General features: G+C 38.4%; 1 protein-coding gene across 1 annotated transcript in view; it reads right to left on the bottom strand.

Moving 5' to 3' along the window:
- LOC122801301 (vomeronasal type-2 receptor 1-like) overlaps positions 1-21177 on the bottom strand; it is a 225186-nt gene that overhangs the window by 127802 nt on the left and 76207 nt on the right. The gene's annotated exons all lie outside the window — the stretch shown is intronic.

The raw sequence follows: 21177 nt of genomic DNA, 5'->3' as shown, positions 1-21177 counted from the left end.
CCTAAAGAGGATGTTACAGCTTTTATATACAATTATCCTGCAATTCAATCAAGTACTTCAAAATTAAAATTGTTTTTGCTTTCCCAAAAGACATGTGAATTATCCCTTTCTGAATAAGTAATCACATTAATTTTAAAGATATAGTGATTTGCGTTTTTCAAAAACATGTTGTTTATTACATGCATTTAAAAAAATACTGCATCTACATATGTCTTAGTCCTTAAACTCTATGCAAACATCCTGCCAGTGCTTTTAGGCAAAACATTTTAGTATAACTATGGTATGATGTGCAATATAACTTTTCAAATTATTCTTTTATTTCTCTAAATTACTGCAAATGTATTGTTTTGAGGAGCTTCAGTTGCTCTGTAATGTGATTTTTCATGATGTAGTATCTCTGAACTATTACATTTTAATTGCCTTTCACACTTCTTGTATTTTATTTAAGATGGGTATGCAATATGACATTATTGGTTTGTCAGTCCCATGTCATGAATTTCCCAGCATGCATAGCAAGAACCCATCCAACGCTAAGTCAGTGGTCAAGATAAAGGAAGACCATCAAAAATCAGACCCCAATGATTGGCAGTAAACTGTATTTCAGAGTTACTGAGCAAGCTGTCTTTCTGATTATCTGTATATACAGTACAGTAAATTACTTGCTTTCAAGTATAGTTTGGTAGTTGTACAAAGCAATGCTTTACAACAAAGAAGAATATACCATGCCACTGACAGAATATTACTGATTACTGTTACTTTAAGTGGGCAGTGTGTATACAGCTGAGAAATTAATAATGAACCCTGCATCTCAAACAAATTAACAAATGAACTAAAAAATACATCTTTCAGCACTTGAATTTGCAAGATTTAAAATAAATGAAAGTCAGAATGGATATCTATTATAAGCTGCACAATACCATGCACCAGACTTCAAAGTGTTTCATTGTTCTCTTGGAATTAACACTGACTAGACACTGCTAAAAGTAAAACTCAGCTTATTTTTATAACATTAAAAAGCAGTGCTTCAGCATTCCGCTTTCTATATTAAATCACAATAACTACAAATACTCATCTAGAACAATACCCATGCCACTATCCAAAAGGAGAAAATTTAGGATTAAAAAATTGAAAATTCCAGTAAATGCATACATTAAATTAATAATAAATATTTACAATTCACTTTATGCTATTAAAATACATGATAATAAATGTGTCAAATAAAATGTGCTTTTTTCTGTAATAAGAGAAAGATATTCAAAAACAAATATTTATTCTACACTCATACAAATAGTGTTGGCCTTACAGACAGTACAGGAAGGATAAGCTATGCCATTTTCAAAATGTGTGGCAGAATGGACAAGTCTGATCATAACATGAGGAAAATTTCTGAAAGAAATAGACCATCAGCTAAAACATTAGGGAGAACTGTAACACTTAATAAATGTACTGTAAGACTGTAATTAGCTGGAAACACTGAGATGAGACTGAGCTGAAATCCTTTATCTGCTAATTATACAAACTCATGCTGAACAGGTGCCCGTGTTTCCTTTATGGACCAAGTCTTGTGCACTTTTTAAAATGAATTCTCCAAACACTGTAGTTCATTCAATAAGGCTTTATTAGATGTTCACAATATCCGAATACTGTCTTAAGTAATGATAAACAATTAATGTTCAAAGTTACTGCATGTAAAATTCTGATTGTCCTGAACAATGTAAACTAACATTGTCTTTGTATGACTTGTCTTCTGTACTCAGACTTGAGTGGCTGTCATCTTTTCTGAAGTAACAGGTCAAATGAACTCACTAACCTCAACTGAACTGCTATCCTGAACACAACATATTATATTGCTTCAGTCCCGTCATTTTCCTTATTTACTTTTCCTAACCTTCGTCTCAAGCTTTGTCTTGGATGTGCTTTATTTAAGGAACATTCTGTAGCTGACAAGATTGTATCTTTCCCTTGAGAAAAGAACATTCTGTATCTCTGTATTTTATACACACTTTATGCTTATCTTTTCTTTTTAATAAACTACCTCATGCTTGACCAGCAAGGTTATATTTATTTCTGCTTAACTGTTTTTATGCATAAATGAAACACAATTTATTTTACCCTTTAGCCTGTCTAATGTCTAATAACTACTTTAAAATGGAAGTCCCTAATCTCACAGTTGCCCCTGAGGTCCCTGATGAAAGTCTACAGGGACTTACTTCTGTAGTTACTTGACATTTTTATTGCTAACTAATGTATACAGCTTTATGCTACATGACTCATAATTTGAAAATAAAAAAAAATTATTTGGTAAACCTGCAATTTTAATTTTGACCACTAGGTGTCACTTCAGCATTTATGGTCTGTTTGGATTGAAGTATTTTAACTTTATAGGTTCATAGGTTCATAGGTTCATACTAGGCTATCTGCCCAAGGGCATTTATAAGCCTAGCCCAGAGTTTTGTGGCTTTCGCCAACCTTTTAGTTTGAAGGATACTATGCCCATTATTTTGCTGTGCCTCTGTCAAGCAGTGACACTGAGATAATCCCTGGGGTATATCTGCAATCTCCCATCCATTGGTCAAGATTTCTCTTGAACAAGGCCAGCGAGGTGCTCTGCCTCATATGTACCGGGATTTTGTTCCACAGCATAGGGAGTCTCTGGGTGATGAATCTGTCCCTCCAGCACATCCTATTAATAACCGTGTCAAGGTTTAAGTCTCCCGCCCTTGTAGTTCTGAGGGATCTAGATTTTTTGAGGTGAAGCATGTTCATCAATTCCGGGTTGGACATGGCCTTGTATGTCAGGCACAGGTCACCTCTGAGCAGACGGTAAGCGACTGAATAGAGCTGGAGTTCCTTCAGTCGGGCAGCATAAGACATATTTTTGAGACCCTTTATCCTTTTGGTGAGGAACTTTTGGGGCCTTTCCAGTTGCTGCAGGTGTCGTGTCAGATACATTCCGAATGGGGCATTGTACTCAATCATTGGTCTGATGAGTGATGAGTACAGGGGACGATGACCTCCCTTGATCTAGATGTGAATCCCTTCATGATCAGGTGGGCAATGTAGAAGGTCTTCCTAACTACTTTGGCAACGTGAGTGTCAAACGAAAGGTTACTGTCAACCTGGGTCCCCAGATCCCTGATAACCTCTTCTGTGCTTAGTGGATTGCCGCCTATATGGTAGCTAGGGGTAACCTTGTTTTTCCCGAAGGGTATGACTATGCATTTTTTGGCGTTTAACTTTAGGCCATGGCTCTGGCACCAGTTATCCATTTCTATAAGACCCTTCTGAAGGATATCTGTGTCAGATGTGTTCTCAACTATGGCGCCCAGTTTGCAGTCATCTGCAAATTTTGTCAGCCATAACCCTCCTGTGTTTGCTTGTACTTCTGAAAAGTAGATGCCGAACAAGAGTGGGCCCAGGACTGAGCCCTGTGGGACATCACTTGTGACAGGCTTTGAGTCTGACATGGCGCCAGCAACTCTGACCCTGTGGGTTCTGTCACTTAGCCAGTTTGCAACCCATCTAGTGACGTATGGGTTTACATTTAAGTTGATGAGTTTTTCAATGATACCTGAGTGGGGTATTGTGTCGAAAGCCTTTGCCAGGTCGAGGTAGGCTGTGTGGACTGCCTTTCCCTCATCAATGGCCTTGGTGACTGTTTCGAAAAAGTCAACCAAGTTTAAAAGGCATGATCTGCCTTTGACAAAGCCAAACTGGGTTGGATCCAAAGTCTGCAAGTCCCCTATGTCTTTATTTATGAGTTCCATTATGATCCTCTCCATAGCTTTGCAGATCAGGCTTGTCAAGCTGATGGGACGGTAATTTCCAGGGTCGGTGGAGGCACCGCCTTTGTGAAGTGGGACCACAGTTGCCGTACGCCACTCCTTGGGCACGTATCCTGAGGTGAGGTTAAGATTAAACAGCTGCCCTAACTGCGGGTTTAATTCCTCATTGAGTTCGTGGAGCACACAACCGGGGACACCATCTGGTCCCATGGATGCTGTGTTTTTTGCCTTGGAGAGAGCAGTTCTCACCTGAGCGTTAGAGATGTTTGGGGGGGGCTACAATCCTCTGGTATAGATATCTCACCTTTTGGGAGTTTGCACTGAACCTGTCAGCCAGTATGTTGGCAATGTCTGTAGGTTCAGTAATTTTTACATCCTTTTGAACTAATTCTGAGCATATCTGGGAGTTTCCTCCCAGGTTTCTAACATAGCTAAAGAAGGCCTTATGATTGTCTTTTGAGTCCTTAGTGACTTTTCTCTCAAAATTTGCCTTGGATGATTTTATGAGAGATCTTAGTTTTTTACTTATAATGATCAAAGGTGTCTTCCCTTTTAAGGATTTTGCTCTATCTTGTAGTAGCTTCCTCCTTTTGTTGTAGAGCTTGTTTATGGCTGGGGTCCACCAGACTGGATGCTTGCCTTTGGTACAAAGAGTCTTTGTTTTGTTTGGGATTGCCTGATCCATGCAGTCCTGTAGGTGCTGGTAGAAGGCATTTGTAAGTGATTCAGCGGCTTGAGTAATGGTTTCCGCAGGCTCGGGGACCTTAAAAGAGACCACACTAGTCTTTAGAAGTGTGAAGTCGGCTTTTGAGAAGTTCTTCACTGTGATCTTTTTTATCTCAGGTGGGGGCGGGATGTGGACTTCCAGTGAGATTAGTTTATGGTCTGATCTCACCAGTGAGGGGTATACTTCCAGTGCTGAACATTGTGACCCCATGTTCGTGATGATGAGATCTAGTATGTTTTCTCCTCTTGTGGGGATGGTGACTAGTTGTTCCATGGCATTTGAGTTTATGAACTCTAAGAACCTTTGGGCTAGAGTGTTGGGGCTTGAGTAGTGATCCCAGTCTATATTCGGGTAGTTGAAGTCACCTAGTATGATGGTGTTTGGAGATACATGTATCCCCTCCAGTGTTTTCAGGAAAGCTATGTGAGGTTCCTGAGATTGAGAGGGTGGCCTGTAACATGCTACAAATTGCAGAGCAGTCTTGCCTATGGTTAATTGCACCTGGATGGTCTCCGATGCATCGTGCATTGCCACCAACCTTGAGGTGTGGGTGTCCTTGATGAATATAGACACCCCCCCTCCTTTCTTGGTGTTGTCCGGATTTTGGGGCCGGAACGCATGATATGAGGTAAAACCTGATAGTGCCGGGGTGCTCTCGGGAGCCTTGAACCAGGTTTCAGTCACAGCACAGACATCAATGTTCTCCATACTGAGAAGGGCCTCGAGTGCGTGCATCTTGAGGTTGAGACTTCTGGCATTGAGCAGCATTACCCTTAGTTTTTTTCCTTTTTTGTGTTCTAGGGTGGTAGGTTTAGAATTTGAGCCTTGCCTAAAAAAGGCACTATGGGGGTGGCAACAGCCTTTGCCAATATCCGGAAGCCCAGGGGTGACAGGTGCAAGCCGTCCCTTGTGAAGCAGCGTGGCTTGTCCAGCATGTCATCCCAGGCAGACAGACATTGGATCCCCTTTGAATGACACCAGAGTTTAAGCCAATTATTAAAGCTGATCATCTTGTCTCTGTATTGTGGCATCATTCTTGGTGAAGGTAGGATACTGCTCAAGGTCAGGGTCATACCTGCCTGGGCTACATAATCAGAGAGCTCCTCTATGTCTCTTTTCATGTAGTCCAAGGAGGTACGTCTCAGGTCGTTCACACCAGCGTGGACAATGACAGAGTCATACTTGTACCTGCTGTTGAGAGACCTGAGTGCTTGCGTTATGTGGCGGATTCTAGCGCCTGACAGGCAGCTTACTGTGACCTTCTCCTTACTCAATTTGGTGAGCGGGACGTCAGTGTGTCTGACTATGGAGTCACCAATGATGAGTGTGTCTGGCATTGTGTTTGGCCTTAAGGGCTGTGACTGTTTGGCACACTGACTATGTGGTCTATGTGTTGCATGTGTTGTGTCCTGAGGTGGCAGTTGTTTGGGTGTCTGCTTTGGTGGCCTCTGCTGTTTTGGTAGATTTTTGATCAGAGCCTCCGAGTATGTCTTTGTGTATTTATGTGTATGATTTGAAGTTGTGATAGTACTATGTGAGACTGGGTTTGTGGTGTGTGTGGTTACCTTCTCCTCCTGTCTGGTCTTGCCAGTCCTATGTTGAGAGAGCTCAGCCTCCAGTTTGGCTATATAGTTGCATCTCTTTGTGGGAGAAGGAGAGGGTTGTCTGTGTACATGAGACAATTGTAACATTGCCTCAATATTCCCAGATTCACCAGCTGAGCAGGAGAGGACACTAGCAACTGATCCCTCGACATGCTAGAAGGAATAGACAAAAACTTTAAAAAGACTCCGGGGGATGTGGGTGATCGAAAAGGGGTTTTAGGCTGGTGGGGTACTATGTATAATAAAAGTGCTATATCAAAGTAAAAAAAAATACTTTAGGAGCAAGTGCTAGGCTTTACAGATAGAGAATAGTCTACTTAAGAATCAAGTAGAGCTGAACTTTTTAGATATAGAATACGTTGGTTGGATCAGCAGTACAGTTCAAGGAAGGCTGTTTTAAGGGAAAATTTGAAGAGTGGACTTTAGGTAGCCCGAATAGTTTAACCTTGATTAACCGCCGCTGCTCTTGTGTGCTCCTGTGGCAACTCCGCGCTAAAGCACGCTAAGCGTGCTTTATAGCAGGGGGCTGGAAAAGACAGGAAATGACCCAAAATGGCCAATAAACTACAAGTTACTGCCTTAAACCACTCCTCTGAGGACAAACAGGCAGCTCAGTACTCCCGACTCTCACTGGTGAGTAAAGAAACTTCCCCCTGACCAAACAAGGAAAATGGAGAAACACAGGAACCAAGACAAAGCCCAGGGATCAGCAAAATCTGATCACTGGAACAAACTATTAGGAAAGTATGGAAACAAGAGTATTTTTTTTTTTTTCAAGTTTTTTTTTCAGATAGGCAGAAAATGCAATAAATGCTGTGTTTTTCGACTAATTGCTATCAAAAGCTAGTACACTTGAGTGTATTAGCCTGTTGTTTAACTTTTAAGCAAAACTTAAACAAGGAAGTGCAACAAACAATTCAAGCTATTAAAAACAGTAAAAACAGGTAATAACTGAATAAAACAGGCAGGAATAGTCGTCGAAAGGCTCAAAAAGTCGAAAATGCAGAAAAAAATACTTAGAATCTGGAAAGTTTGTCTTTTCTGGTCTCTGCTGCTCTAGGAACTCTAATGGATACCACGAGGAACTGTGCTGAGTTCTCTACAGCCAGAAAAGCCCGCCAAAGCGTGCTTTATAGCAGGGGGCTGGAAAAGACAGGAAATGACCCAAAATGGCCAATAAACTACAAGTTACTGCCTTAAACCACTCCTCTGAGGACAGGCAGCTCAGTACTCCCCACTCTCACTGGTGAGTAAAGAAACTTCCCCCTGACCAAACAAGGAAAATGGAGAAACACAGGAACCAAGACAAAGCCCAGGGATCAGCAAAATCTGATCATTGGAACAAACTATTAGGAAAGTATGGAAAACAAGAGTATTTTTTTTGTTTTTTTCAAGTTTTTTTTCAGATAGGCAGAAAATACAATAAATGCTGTGTTTTTCGACTAATTGCTATCAAAAGCTAGTACACTTGAGTGTATTAGCCTGTTGTTTAACTTTTAAGCAAAACTTAAACAAGGAAGTGCAACAAACAATTCAAGCTATTAAAAATAGTAAAAACGGGTAATAACTGAATAAAACAGGCAGAAATAGTCGTCGAAAGGCTCAAAAAGTCAAAAACGCAGAAAAAAATACTTAGAATCTGGAAAGTTTGTCTTTTCTGGTCTCTACTGCTCTAGGAACTCTGCTGGATACCACGAGGAGCTGTGCTGAGTTCTCTACAGCCAGAAAAGCCCGCCAAAGCGTGCTTTATAGCAGGGGGCTGGAAAAGACAGGAAATGACCCAAAATGGCCAATAAACTACAAGTTACTGCCTTAAACCACTCCTCTGAGGACAAACAGGCAGCTCAGTACTCCCCACTCTCACTGGTGAGTAAAGAAACTTCCCCCTGACCAAACAAGGAAAATGGAGAAACACAGGAACCAAGGCAAAGCCCAGGGATCAGCAAAATCTGATCACTGGAACAAGCTATTAGGAAAGTATGGAAAACAAGAGTATTTTTTTTGTTTTTTTCAAGTTTTTTTTCAGATAGGCAGAAAATTCAATAAATGCTGTGTTTTTCGACTAATTGCTATCAAAAGCTAGTACACTTGAGTGTATTAGCCTGTTGTTTAACTTTTAAGCAAAACTTAAACAAGGAAGTGCAACAAACAATTCAAGCTATTAAAAACAGTAAAAACAGGTAATTACTGAATAAAACAGGCAGAAATAGTCTTCGAAAGGCTCAAAAATTCAAAAATGCAGAAAAAAATACTTAGAATCTGGAAAGTTTGTCTTTTCTGGTCTCTGCTGCTCTAGGAACTCTGCTGGATACCACGAGGAGCTGTGCTGAGTATGAATAAACTTGCACTTTTAATTTTAACCAATAGGCGTCATGAGCACTTATGGCCTATTTAGATTGAAGTCTCTTAACTTTATGATTTAGTTTTTATATTACCTAGATTTATAGTCTTTAGAGCCTTTAAGTCTAAGTTCTGATGTACGAGTGATATATTTAAACCTGTACATTATTTAACCCCCCTTTGCTAGAGGAAGAGGTCCTGCAAAATCTGTATACTGTACCATGCTTCCTCTGAAACTGGCACTCTCTGCAACTGAGGGTTTTTTTTAATGTATAGTCTGCAGACATGTTATACACTCCTCCTGAATTTCCTTACATAGTTTTTTTAGTTGAGGATTCCAAAATGTATACTTTATGATAGAACACATTTTCTGAAAACCTACATGACCTGTACTGAATCAAACTAATCCTCAGCCTATCCTCTATTCTTCTCCTGCCATATATTCATATTTCCTCCCTATACTCTACACATCACTCCAAAGCTATTTAATGATGTCCCTTACCTTTACTCCAAGTATAGATTGATTAACTCTATTTCAACTCAAACCAAAGCAAAATTAATTGGGAAAATTACTCTCCAAAAATGTATCCATAATTCCCCAATGTACTGAAATGTTTGTAGGATGAGACATTCACCCTAATCTTCACCCCCCACCTATCACAATGAACATCAAGAGAATTCTCTTACACACACTACTCTAACCCTGCAATGGTCAACACTCATAAATGTTAGAGCCTGAAATTCCTGCTGTTACTGCAACTTGGCTTAAACCCAGCATAAACCACACCAAAGAGACAACTCCCAGCTAATATCAGCCATAATGACTGTATAAAGAGGAAAGGTGGTGGTAATTGTTTTAATATTCCCCAACAACTACCACATTTCCCCTTACAACAAAACAGTACAAAAATTCAATTGAGCAGTGCTTCTTATTACTTTCCTAAAACTAAACAATTATAAACAAATATGTATTACTGTTCTTTACATACCACCTGGTGATATTACAGCTATACTAGAAGATATACTACATTGGATATCCATAACAGTTCCACAAGAAGTACTACTACTAGGTGATGTGAATGTCATTTGGTTGAACATAAACTCTAACTCCTCTACATCTAATCTGAACTTTTTTGGTTTCACACAACTAATTAATACCCCCACATTATAGTGAGACATCAAATTCCCTATTAGAGTGGATCCTAGTTTCAGACCCTATTTAATATACCACCTCATGTACAATGCCTGACTGCCTCAGTGATCATCTCCCAATGTATACAACCAGACATCTCAGACATCCACTTAAACAGCATGATTATAAACCAATATGCAACTTTTCCAAGTTTAACCCAGAAATGTTCATTACTAACCTATCATCTATTAACTGGAACTACCTAACCCCCTCCCCCCTTAGATGATGCTATAAATGAATTCAGTACAACTTATCTGAATATCCTAAATAGTCTTGCACTTCCAAGGAAGATGCTAAAAACAAATAATGCAATTTGGCTAGCCAAACAGAATAGAATGCTAATGCATGATAGAGGAAAAAGCATGGAAAAAAACAATCACAATATCTTTAAAACTATAGAATACTTCGCAATTGTACTAAAAAGCAAATTAATGAAGGCAAAAAACTATACTGTAAATACAACCCTAAGAAATTGTGGACAGTGGTTAAAGAAATCTTGCATTCTGGCCATAAATTCAACCCTAACCCCCCTCCCAATAACTCATCACTGGAAACTGCAATACAGTTCAACTATTATTACTTAGATAGTATAGCATCTTTAACTAAGGATTCTCCAATGCCTAATCTTAACCATGCCCAGCAACCATGTATTGCCACATCCACTTTCACCTTCAAACGTTTGCCCACATCCTAAATAAAACTCTTAAGCAAACTTAAGCCATAAAATACTTCAGCTGATGACCTTCCAAGCAAATACCTTAAAATAACAGCAAAAAGCATTGCCTATCCTTCTCAGTCCTTAAAAATAATTCAACCCAAGAATCAAATATTCCCTCTCTTTCTAAAAAGTCAGACAAAGGTAGAAATTAGACATGACTAACTTTAAACCTATAGCAAGCTTATCCCCTGTCTCCATAATACTTGAAACATGTATTCAAAAACAATTACTAAACTATCTCCTGCAGGAAGAACGCCTGTTCCTCACACAACAAAACGTCTTTCCTTCCCACAGTACTAGCACTGCACTTCTAGCCTGTATACATGCTGTCAGTAAAGCTACCAGTAACAGCAAACTAGTCTCCTCCTCCTGTCTTTACTTGTCTAAAGCCTTTGACACAGTTTGTCACAGAACATTTCAACCTCAGATGTTTTCATTAGGTGTCTCTCGGCCCACCCATCTGTGGTTCAAATGTTAACTCTCCATAGGTATCAGTCAGTAAAATGGCACTCCACTCTCTCTCCATACCTTTCATTCACCACTGGTGTATGACTAGGCTCTATGCTTGGTTCCCTCTTTAACATTCTTACCAACATCCTTTACGCATCCATACAACAGACCTCCCTAATACAGCATGCAACTGTCTCCACACATACTTGCACATCTGGCAACATGACACACCTCCAAAAATTGGTCAGAAAGCTTTAACAGCAACTGAAACATGGCTTTGTAACTCACAACTCTTGCTCAACCCTAAAAAAAAAACTACTCTTTTTTTTTCCCCAAATCCCTCTTCCATGAAAAAACTAAATTTATAGCTAACCACTGAAGTCAATTTTCATAGATGATGGTGAATGATAATCTTAAATTTGAACGGCATATACAAAATTGCACAAGAAAAATCTCATCAAAAACTAGGGATGCTTTATAGAGCCAAAAACTTTCTCACCAACACAACTAAAGATGCAATTGCCACTATGTATCTCCTCCCCACAAGTCAAAACTTGAACAATGCTATAACAAAGTTGATAAATTTGCAGCAAATACCCCTTTCAGAACCCACCACTGTATAGCACTAAAAAGCCTAACCACCTATCAAATTATCCAGAATCTATCTGCTTGTCCAGGGCTGAATAATCTATACAACTCTGTGCCTCACTGGTCATTATGATCCAATAACCAAAAATTCCTGTATGTCCACAAGCTTATCCAATCTGATGGGCTTTGTCTGTACTCATACCATGTTGCTAAGACCTGGAAGTCCTTATTTCTGTGTATCAGGTCAATACCCTCCCTCCCATACTTCAAAACCATTCTAAAAGACTTCCTTGCCAAAAGCTGCCTCTCTTGCTCAACACCAGGATAAATTATATCCCTAAATGTGGACAAATACTTATTCATACCTTATTATCTCCTTACTCTCCCTTCTTCACTCACTTCCTTATGTCTATCAATTTCTTTCCCCCGGCTTTCTCTCTAAATATACCATAAGCATGCTTTTCTCTCACTTTGTAATGCAATTCATGCTAACTTATATTTACTGTTCTGTAAAATGGCTAAAATTTCTCTAACTATTAAATCATCGTCATATAATTTGTATCTATTCTTAATCAACATTTTCATATTATGTCTACTTTAGTATAATTATTTAAACTGTATTTGTTTTCTGCATTATTTTTAAAGACTGTTATTGTTCTTTAAAATGTTTTGTAATACTTTGGAGCTTTTCTAATTTTATAGTGAATGACTTAATAAGTATGGAGTATATTAGGAGAAAAGATGATAAAATGCTTCTAACAGTTAAATACTATTAGTGTAGAAATCCATATGCAGTTCCATACATTTAAAAAACAGAATATGTTATAAATATTGTTTTTATCACGTCATCTCTAAAGCTGGAATACAAAAATTATTTTAATATACAGAAATTTACACATGCACATTAGCTTACTGAATTTGCATACAGACTATAGAAAACTATTTTTAGCATTTTGGCAAGTAGATGAAGAGGAGAATTTATTAACCTGTTTTTTTAAACAAACATATTGCTTTTGTTAAATAAAAACACTAAGAGAGTGAGTGTTTTTGTTTGTTTAGTGATTTTTCAGAAGGCTCTTACAATGCAGGGTAATATAAAGTTGAATTTTACCAGTTGTGGCATCATGGTGTATTTATTTGGTCATAGTTTGTGTTATGTATCATAAGCATATTCTTTAAAGGGAGATGGTATTTTCCATTCAAAGATTTAAAGGCAAGTGCATTTCATAGTTAAGTGCTAGACTGCCCTTGTTAAGCAGAAAGATGGCTCTGGCAGTGGTAGGTATCCACTTTACCTAGTTTTTGTCAGACTGATACATATCAAGAATAAACCTGAGAATTTTATTTTCAGTAGTTTGTAGTAAATCAGTATTATGTGCAGATAAAAGGGCTGTAATAAGCAATGCATACTCTAGGTTGTTGCGTCTTTTGGCTTTTCCCGGTTAGGGGTTGCCACAGCGGAACTCCAGTCCGCTAATGATTGGCAGTAGATTTTTACGTGCCGAGTTACCGACCCTGACGCACAATCTTCAACGAAGGTACTCCCATTCACGCATGTCTCCACACAGAAGATGCTCTAGCTGAGAATCGAACAGGACGTCTTACTGTGAGGCGACAACGCTACCGCAGCACCACCACCGCAGTATCAATGCATACTGTAGGTGGTAGAACATTAATTACAATTGCCTTTCTTACTTCAATAAACAGGTATGCAACTTGGTAGAATATGTTATAGTAGACTAAAAGAAAGGTTTTAATCCCAGACTTTGTCAAGGTATTTTAGGTGTGTGACATAGTATAAGGGAATACCAGCCAGATGTTTGTTTGTATTGGAAAAAAAACATCAGTTTTCTTGACCATACCAAATTAGACAACATAATTGTGTGTTAATAGAAAGCTTATGTTTGACAACGCAGTTCCAAATAGAAACAAAGTTTTTTTGCAGTTTATTACTTACTGTTGTTTTGTTTTCCTTCACAGGTTCATAGCTAAGTACTGTACTAGGCTGGCTGCCCTTGTGGGTCATTTTGCTTCGAGCCAGTTTCCCTTTTTTTGTTCGAATTAACCTATCCTTTTGGTTAGAGATTGGCCTCACCCATCCCACAGTTGATAATTATATATTACCCCTAAGGAAAATAATTATGATTATAACATAGATAATTTGCATGGGATAAACATTTAGAAGCTGCCTCTGTCCATGAGCAGTACAGAGGGCAGTCCTGCATTATACTTTGTTTCCTATACATAGATCCAAGTTGTGCTTGAACATGGACAGGGCTGAACTTTGTTTTATGTGGATGGGTAGTCTGTTCCACAGCAGTGGTATTCTCTGGGAGATATACCTATCCTTCCAAACCATTCTGTTGATGGTATAGAAGAGGTTTAGATCCCTAGACATAAAATTTATGATGCCGTTTGACTTCCTGATATGTAGTAAATCCATCAGTAATAATTCAGAGGATGCTCTGTATGCCAGCCACAGGTCACCTCTTAGAAGTCTGTAGGATAACAAATATAGTGACAGGGCTTTGAATCGGCCTGTGTAGGACAAGTTTAGGCCTTGTTTCCTTTTAGTAAGGTGTCTCTGTGGGTGTTCCAGTTGTTGCATGTGTCTGGATTATTGGGTGATAACTATATTTTGTTCATACAAGGTGCAAGAAATATTTTATAGATCACAGTGAAGTCTACTGACAAAAGTAAAAGAAAAAACAAAACAGTGGGCCTGTCACTCTTGCACTAACCATTACGGAATGTCATTAGTAGTGATGCCAGTCTTTGCAAGTGTATTAGTATCTAAAACCATGGAGGTTCTGTTTAGTCAATAATTAGTAAACCAAGATATTGCCTTTTTTCAGAGACACTACCATTAGATCATTTTTGCAGTAGGACAGAGTGATCTACTGTCACAAAGGCATTCTTAAGCTCTAAGAATTTTCTCCTGCAGATATCCTCATCCATATATATAAGCATTTGATATGTAATGTAGCAGATAGCAAAAACAGAGCTATATTATGGTTAAAATCATAATGTTTATCATTTAAAATGTCATAGTTTTTGATTTATTAGTGTGTTTTACCATATACATTTTTCTAAAATTTTGGCCAGTATGCAAGTGTTTGCCATTGGTCTGTATTCTTTTGAGACATTTGGTAGGTTTTGACTTTGGTATGTTTCAGGCTTGGCAAGGTTATGTTTATGGTCAGGGATAAATTAAAATATGGGTCAGTGGCTAGTAAAGTTTTGAACTCTGTAGTTTCAGGAATTCTAAGTGTGGCATATGTATGAGAGAGTTATAGATGAAGTTTATTTAGTTTAGTAAGAACCTGTTCATTACAGAAGGCTTTAAAATGGAAGGTAAGAATCACAAGACAGGTAGAAAGTTGCACTGTCTGATTTTCATTTTCATAGCCTTTGGGAAAAACTTATTGGTATTTAAGATTTTAGTGGTTTGCAGAACTGTTTAGTTTTTTTGTTCTTGCTTTGCATTTAAGTGTATAGAGTGTGCCTGTCTTGAACTTTTATAGCCTTTTTTACAGTCTGCTTCTGTTTAACAATCATTTGACTTCAGTAGTCAGCCATGGTGTTTTGGTTGCTTTGTCTCCTTTTTCTAAAATAGAGAATAATCTACCTTGAATGGAGACCAGCAGAATATACAGGATAGACGGCCAATGTATGGCCAGTCCAGTTATGTACAACCAACCAATTAATAAAGCATAGCTCTTATAGTACAGCTTACTCTGAGGATTCAGATGTAGATCTAGGTAGTAGGATCTTCCCTTGGGTTGTTGTTGTTTTGACGGACCAGGAAGAAAGAAAAGGAGTGCGGTCACTGATAACATCCAATAGGAAATGCAAAGCTTCTATTTATCAGGTTTGTTAGCGATTAGCACAGTCGATGTAGTGCATTAACCTTTTGTTTCATTCACTTGAGTTATGTACCATATGGAGTAGATTATGATCTAGCAATTTTGAAGTTTGGTTTCTATAAGGACCTTTCCGGTCAGCAGTTAGGTTACGAAGAGTACTTAGTTAATGTTGTGCAGAATGTGTTAATATAGTTTGCAGAATGTCTTCACCAGCATGAATAAAATTGTGTTTGTGTGTGTGGGGGGGATATAGACGTTGGCTATGTTGTGGTTTTCATGTCTTTAAGGGGGATTTGAATTATCCAAATTGTGTAATACACATTACTTTTACCTGTGCATTTTTCTTTATAAATGGTAGCACACCTCCACCTCTTTGGTTATCTGGTCTATTGTTAAGGAAATAATAGTATGAGGTGACACACAAGAAGAGTTTTCTTTCAGCCATAAATCAGTTAAAATCTTAGTGTTGTATAGATGAAGCTGCATTTCAGTTTGAAACCATTTATTAATGATACTGCAGATATGCATATAATCAATGGTGTAGGGCTATTTATGAGCTTTTGATAGTAGAACTCTTTAAATAAGTAAACCAGTGCATTATTATAACCTATATGTGGACTGTGTAGGTTGTAATAGGGAACTTGAGATACCTGAGTGTATGTCATTGGGTGGAATGTGTGTGTTAAGCTTGAACATTTTAATTGTGAGTGGCAGGGTTAATGCTGGAGTAGAGTTATGTATCAGATAAGATATGTAGAACTGAAGTATGTTCATAGGTGTGTACTAAGTTAATGGCCCTGTAGCCTTCACAAGCCTAGCCCATAGGATTACCCTGACATTGTGCCACCCAACCTTAGTTTCCAGTACATCTGTTGCATAGAGCCACTGGAGTGAGCCCCAGGGTGTATTTTCTATTTCCCATCCACTCATCAAGATTTCTCTGAAGAGGGCTATTGAGGTGCTCTGTTTGACATATCTGGGAAGTCTATTCCATAGCACGGGCAGTCTCTGGGTTATGAACCTGTTCCTCCAGCATGTTCTGTTGATTGTGGTAATGAGGTTGAGGTCTATGGAGCATGTGGTGCAGAGGGATTGGGATTTCTTTAGATGTAGCATTTCTAACAGAGCTGGGTCAGACATGGCTTTGTAAGTCAAGCAGAGATCGCCTCTAAGTAGGCGATATGAGACAGAGAATAGTTGGAGTTTTTTGAGTTTGTCTGTAGTATGAAACTAATAACTGTGTAGTATTTAGAATAGGATGAGTTAATGCGAGCTAAAGGGAAGGAAAGATAATTTAGTGAGTATTATTAAGTAATGGATTTATGCTTGTGAGTAAAAATTGTAAGACCCAACAGGAAAAGAGAGATGAGTGATGTCATAAACTTGGTATACTTTCATCAACAATGAGAGTCAGGACAATTTAAACTTTGAAGAAAAAAATGGAAGTAAATAATATTTTACTGGTGATTGTAGTCTTAAGATTGTTGTTATTAGATGTGAGCAGACAAAGTATATATATATATATATATATATATATATATATATATATATATATATATACATAAAAGCAAAAGCAAAAAGGAAGTAAGTTATAGTTGAGAGGTGTAACAGTTGTAGTAAGCAGAATGTATAGTGAATAGTGAAGTTATATTAAGATGAAGAAAAAATGCACTAGTGAGCTGTGGCAAGACAATGTTTTGTGAATTGGTATTGTGTATGTATCCTATTAGAAAATAGTATGGGAAATTATTATAGCACTATACATCAAGTAAGGGCTGGAGTGACTGTGGAAGAGAGTGGACAGTGAAATGAACCACTCCTGCTATGAGGGAATCAGTCAGTCTATTCATGTGTGAACCAGTGATAGCAATAGCAAACTAGTGCATCATTATTTTATAAGTTCCAAGCAAAAAAAACACACACACACACACACACACACACACACACACACACACACACACACACACATAGTAATGCTTCAATGCAAAGACCAAGAGCTGTTCAGTAGTTTCACCAAACTCAGATGTAGTAGTAGCAGACAGCAATATAAAGAGAGTGGGAAGAGGTTGACAGAGGTAAATAGCGGTAGGTAACCTTCATGAGACACCCAGTGGGCCACTAACGCAAAAATAAACAAAGAACACTGTCAATTCACTGAAACAGTGGAATGAATAATCATTCAAATTATGACAGTTAGACATCAACTACTTATGGAAGACCTAAAGGAAACAGAGGCTTCATTAATATCTAACCTGTTATAGCTGTTAGGATAGCCTTTGTCAACAGCAACAAAAACAATAAAACAGCCATCTATTGTATCTTCTGTCACGATGACAAGACTCAAGCTCCTTAAAATGGATTTTAGCTGCATTACTCTATTCCTTTCATGGATTTTAGCTGCATTACTTTAGTCCTTTCAAATGCAATATGTCTTTCTGCCTCTTTGTTTCTTTCTGTATGGTTATTTACAAGTAGCTGGAAATAAGGTAGGGTCGTCAAAACTAGAATACAGGTTATGAAGTGTAGGTACAAGATTCTAAGTCTGTATATTTGTTATTCTATTTGACTTAAGAAACATTAGCAAGAAACTGGACTTAACATTCCACAGTTAACATGATTTTCAGAACTCTGATAAACTACTTGTCTGCAGTGGTTAACTAATGCCATGTACACTAGGAAGGATATTTTTACATGATCAAATTTCCTCTTAATGAAACACTATTTTCAAAACACAAATTCAGAAAACAAAGACAGATCCAAAGAGTCACACTTAATGCTTCCACATTAACATAAAGCTAACCAATAAGGCTTAATTCAAATGATAAACATAAAAGATTTTATATTATAACATATTTATTTTAATTTATATTATAACCGCTGTGTCCTAAAAACCCCACTTTGTACCCCCACACAGGCAGTCTCCCAGACACTTTGTGACCACAACATAATATACCTTATACATAGTAGAACAAGCATATGCAAAACCACCAGCTATAAATCCACTAGAAACACAAAACATTTCTCTCCTGAGGTCCTCAGTACTTTACTCTGTAACTGTGACTGAACCCCCCTTAAAACCCTCCCACTTGACCAGGCTGCAGCATATTTCAACAAAACATTTCTACAACACCTAGATACTGTCGATCCATTGCACAAAACCAAAGTTAGAACCTCTACAAACCCCTGGCTCAGTAAAGAAACCAAACAAATCCTCAAGTCCAGAGACACTGCCTGGCTTTACTATTAGAAAAAACAAAGAAACACAAAGCCTAACTAAGTACCAAGAACTGTGCAACCGTGCAAAAAAAATGCATTAGGCTGGACAAAAATTCCTACTACATGACATTACAAACTAAATGCAGACACAACCCCCCCAAAATTTTGGAAAAATGTAAACCAGCTACTTAAACCCAACCAAAAGGCTACCCCCAAACCAACCACCCCTGACACTAAAGTGCCCATCGAAACACAATTCAATTCCCACTTTGTGACTCAATTCTATCCTTAGTATCACAGGACAGTTCCAACCTCACTATCCCCCCCAACACATATAACACTAATACAAGCTTTACCCTCAAAACAGTTTCCACCACTTCAATCAAAAGCATGCTGTCCAAACTAAAAACCTCATCAACAGCAGCTGACCTACTACTCAGCCATTTCTTGAAACTAACAGCAGATGCTATTGCTATCCCAGTCTCCACTCATAAACAGATCAATTGTTGAAAACTATGTGCCCAAACTCTCGAAAATATCCTATGTTACACCCATACATAAAGACGGGACCTCCACTGAACTTAATAACTACAGACCCATTGCTATACTCTCCCCACGGCCAACATCCTAGCAAAATGCATCCATACCCAGGTGCTAAAATATCTCCTAGACAGCAGCATCCTGTAACCTACTCAACATGGTTTCAGACCTGCTCATAGTACCACTACAGCCCTCCTCTGCTTCACAGACACAGTAAACTGTCTCAAAAACAAAGGCCTGCAGGTGTCAACTCTTCTGGATATGTCCAAAACATTTGACACAGTCTCGCACCAAATCCTGCTAAACAAACTAAACCAATATCACCTATCAAATTCCACTCTTACCTGGTTCCAAAGCTACTTAACTGACAGGTACAAAGCTGTGAAATGGGAAACTTCTCTCTCTCCTCAGCTGCCCATAACTATAGGAGTCCCACAGGGTTCTATCTTAGGACCACTACTATTCACAGTCTTCACAAATGACCTCCATACCTCATCACAGCACGCATCTATCATTCAGTATGCAGATGATACTACCTTAATCTGTGCTTCACAAAACATTCCCACCCTCCTGCAAACAACTCAACTAGCATTCTCTGACATTGAAAACTACCTTACCAAAGCCCAGCTTATCCTCAATCCAAAAAAACCTCAGCTTATGATTATAACCAGTTCTAACAAAAACACTGATAACAGTCAATTCACTATTTACTCCACAAATGCTACTCCAATCACTGCAGTGGCACAGGCTAAGCTATTGGGAATAACCATAGACTCCCACCTAAAATTTGATAGCTCAACTTAACTATTAAAAAGTGCATGCCAAACTGGGATCACTCTACCGTACCAAACCATTTCTTACCAACAACACAAGATCAGCCATTGCTTGCTCCCAGCTTCTATCCACCCTTCTCTATGCATCTCCCATTCTGACTAATCTCAACAAAACTGAACTAAGCAAAATGGAAGCCTGCTATAATAGAATTGCCCGCTTTGCTGCAAATTGTTCATATAGAACTCATCTGTATTGCTTTGAGACAGCTCCACTGGCTTGAACTGCCCAACCTCCTAACCTACAATAAGCTCTGCCTCTGTCATTCTATCTATTACCTCCCCAATAAATGTCCTGCCCTCAAAAACCTAGTACAACATCACTCAGCCAAAAGGCCTCTTAGATCATCAAGCAAACTACTACTAGAAGTCACCAACAGCTACAATAGCTTTGGAGATGCACATTATAGTAGTTCAGTGGCTAAAAAATGGAACTCTTTCCCCACTAGCATACAAAATACATCGTCCAAAACCTCCTTTAAAAACCTCATTAGGCAACATCTCAAGCAAAGTTGGCAGTGCCATGACTGCTCCGCAGGCTAGTGAAAGCGGATAAGGTACACATACTAAAGCTAGAGTACTTGATAATAGTTTTCACTCTTATTCACAAACACTGGCTAATGTACAGTGTGTATATTGTACCAGTGTACTATGTATGTATTCTACCTATGTTCCAAATGTCAGCTGTGCACCACAAATCTATTAATTACCTTTATTTTTAAATTAATATTTTCTTGTTTGTTCTCTCCACTGTAACTGTTGATGTGCTGCATACCACTGTAGAAACATGTCTCTTGTAATTTGTGTGGATAGTGATCATGTCTAAATATCTAAATGTATCAGTAATTTTCTGTGTGGATCTTTTCTCCCCGGGCCTCTGCTGAAAAAGGCTCTTTTTGGCTCAGTCACACCCCCCCCCCCGGTTAACACATGTAAAATAAATAAATAAATGATATCTTTATTTACATACTTTATATAAATTCTAGAATTACATCCTTTCCATGTTATCCTTATTAGTAGTTCCTGTAATCTTTTAAAGTCTCTTACAGATGTTTGTTCAACTTCCAACGAAAGAGTAAAATAAGTAATTCTACCAGTTTTCTAAAGCAAAGGCTTCATTGACAAGTTTGGCCTGTATATGTAGCAGTGGAGAAATAGGGATGCAATAGACTTGCTGGTTTCCTTCCAGCACTGAAAATCAAGGCCAGTACTACTAGTGACATTAGATGGAACCACTGGATTATCTTCCATGTCTTACAGAATCTTTCCCTTCTGATCTCTCATTACCAGAAGTGAGCGTCAGACAGAGGGGTAATCCAGT

The sequence above is a fragment of the Protopterus annectens genome, chromosome 4.part1 (assembly GCF_019279795.1).
Source record: "Protopterus annectens isolate FY-2018-M chromosome 4.part1, PAN1.0, whole genome shotgun sequence".
Lineage (NCBI taxonomy): Eukaryota > Metazoa > Chordata > Ceratodontiformes > Protopteridae > Protopterus > Protopterus annectens.
The sequence above is the reverse complement of the archived record's forward strand: the minus strand, read 5'-3'. Positions and strand labels throughout refer to the sequence as shown.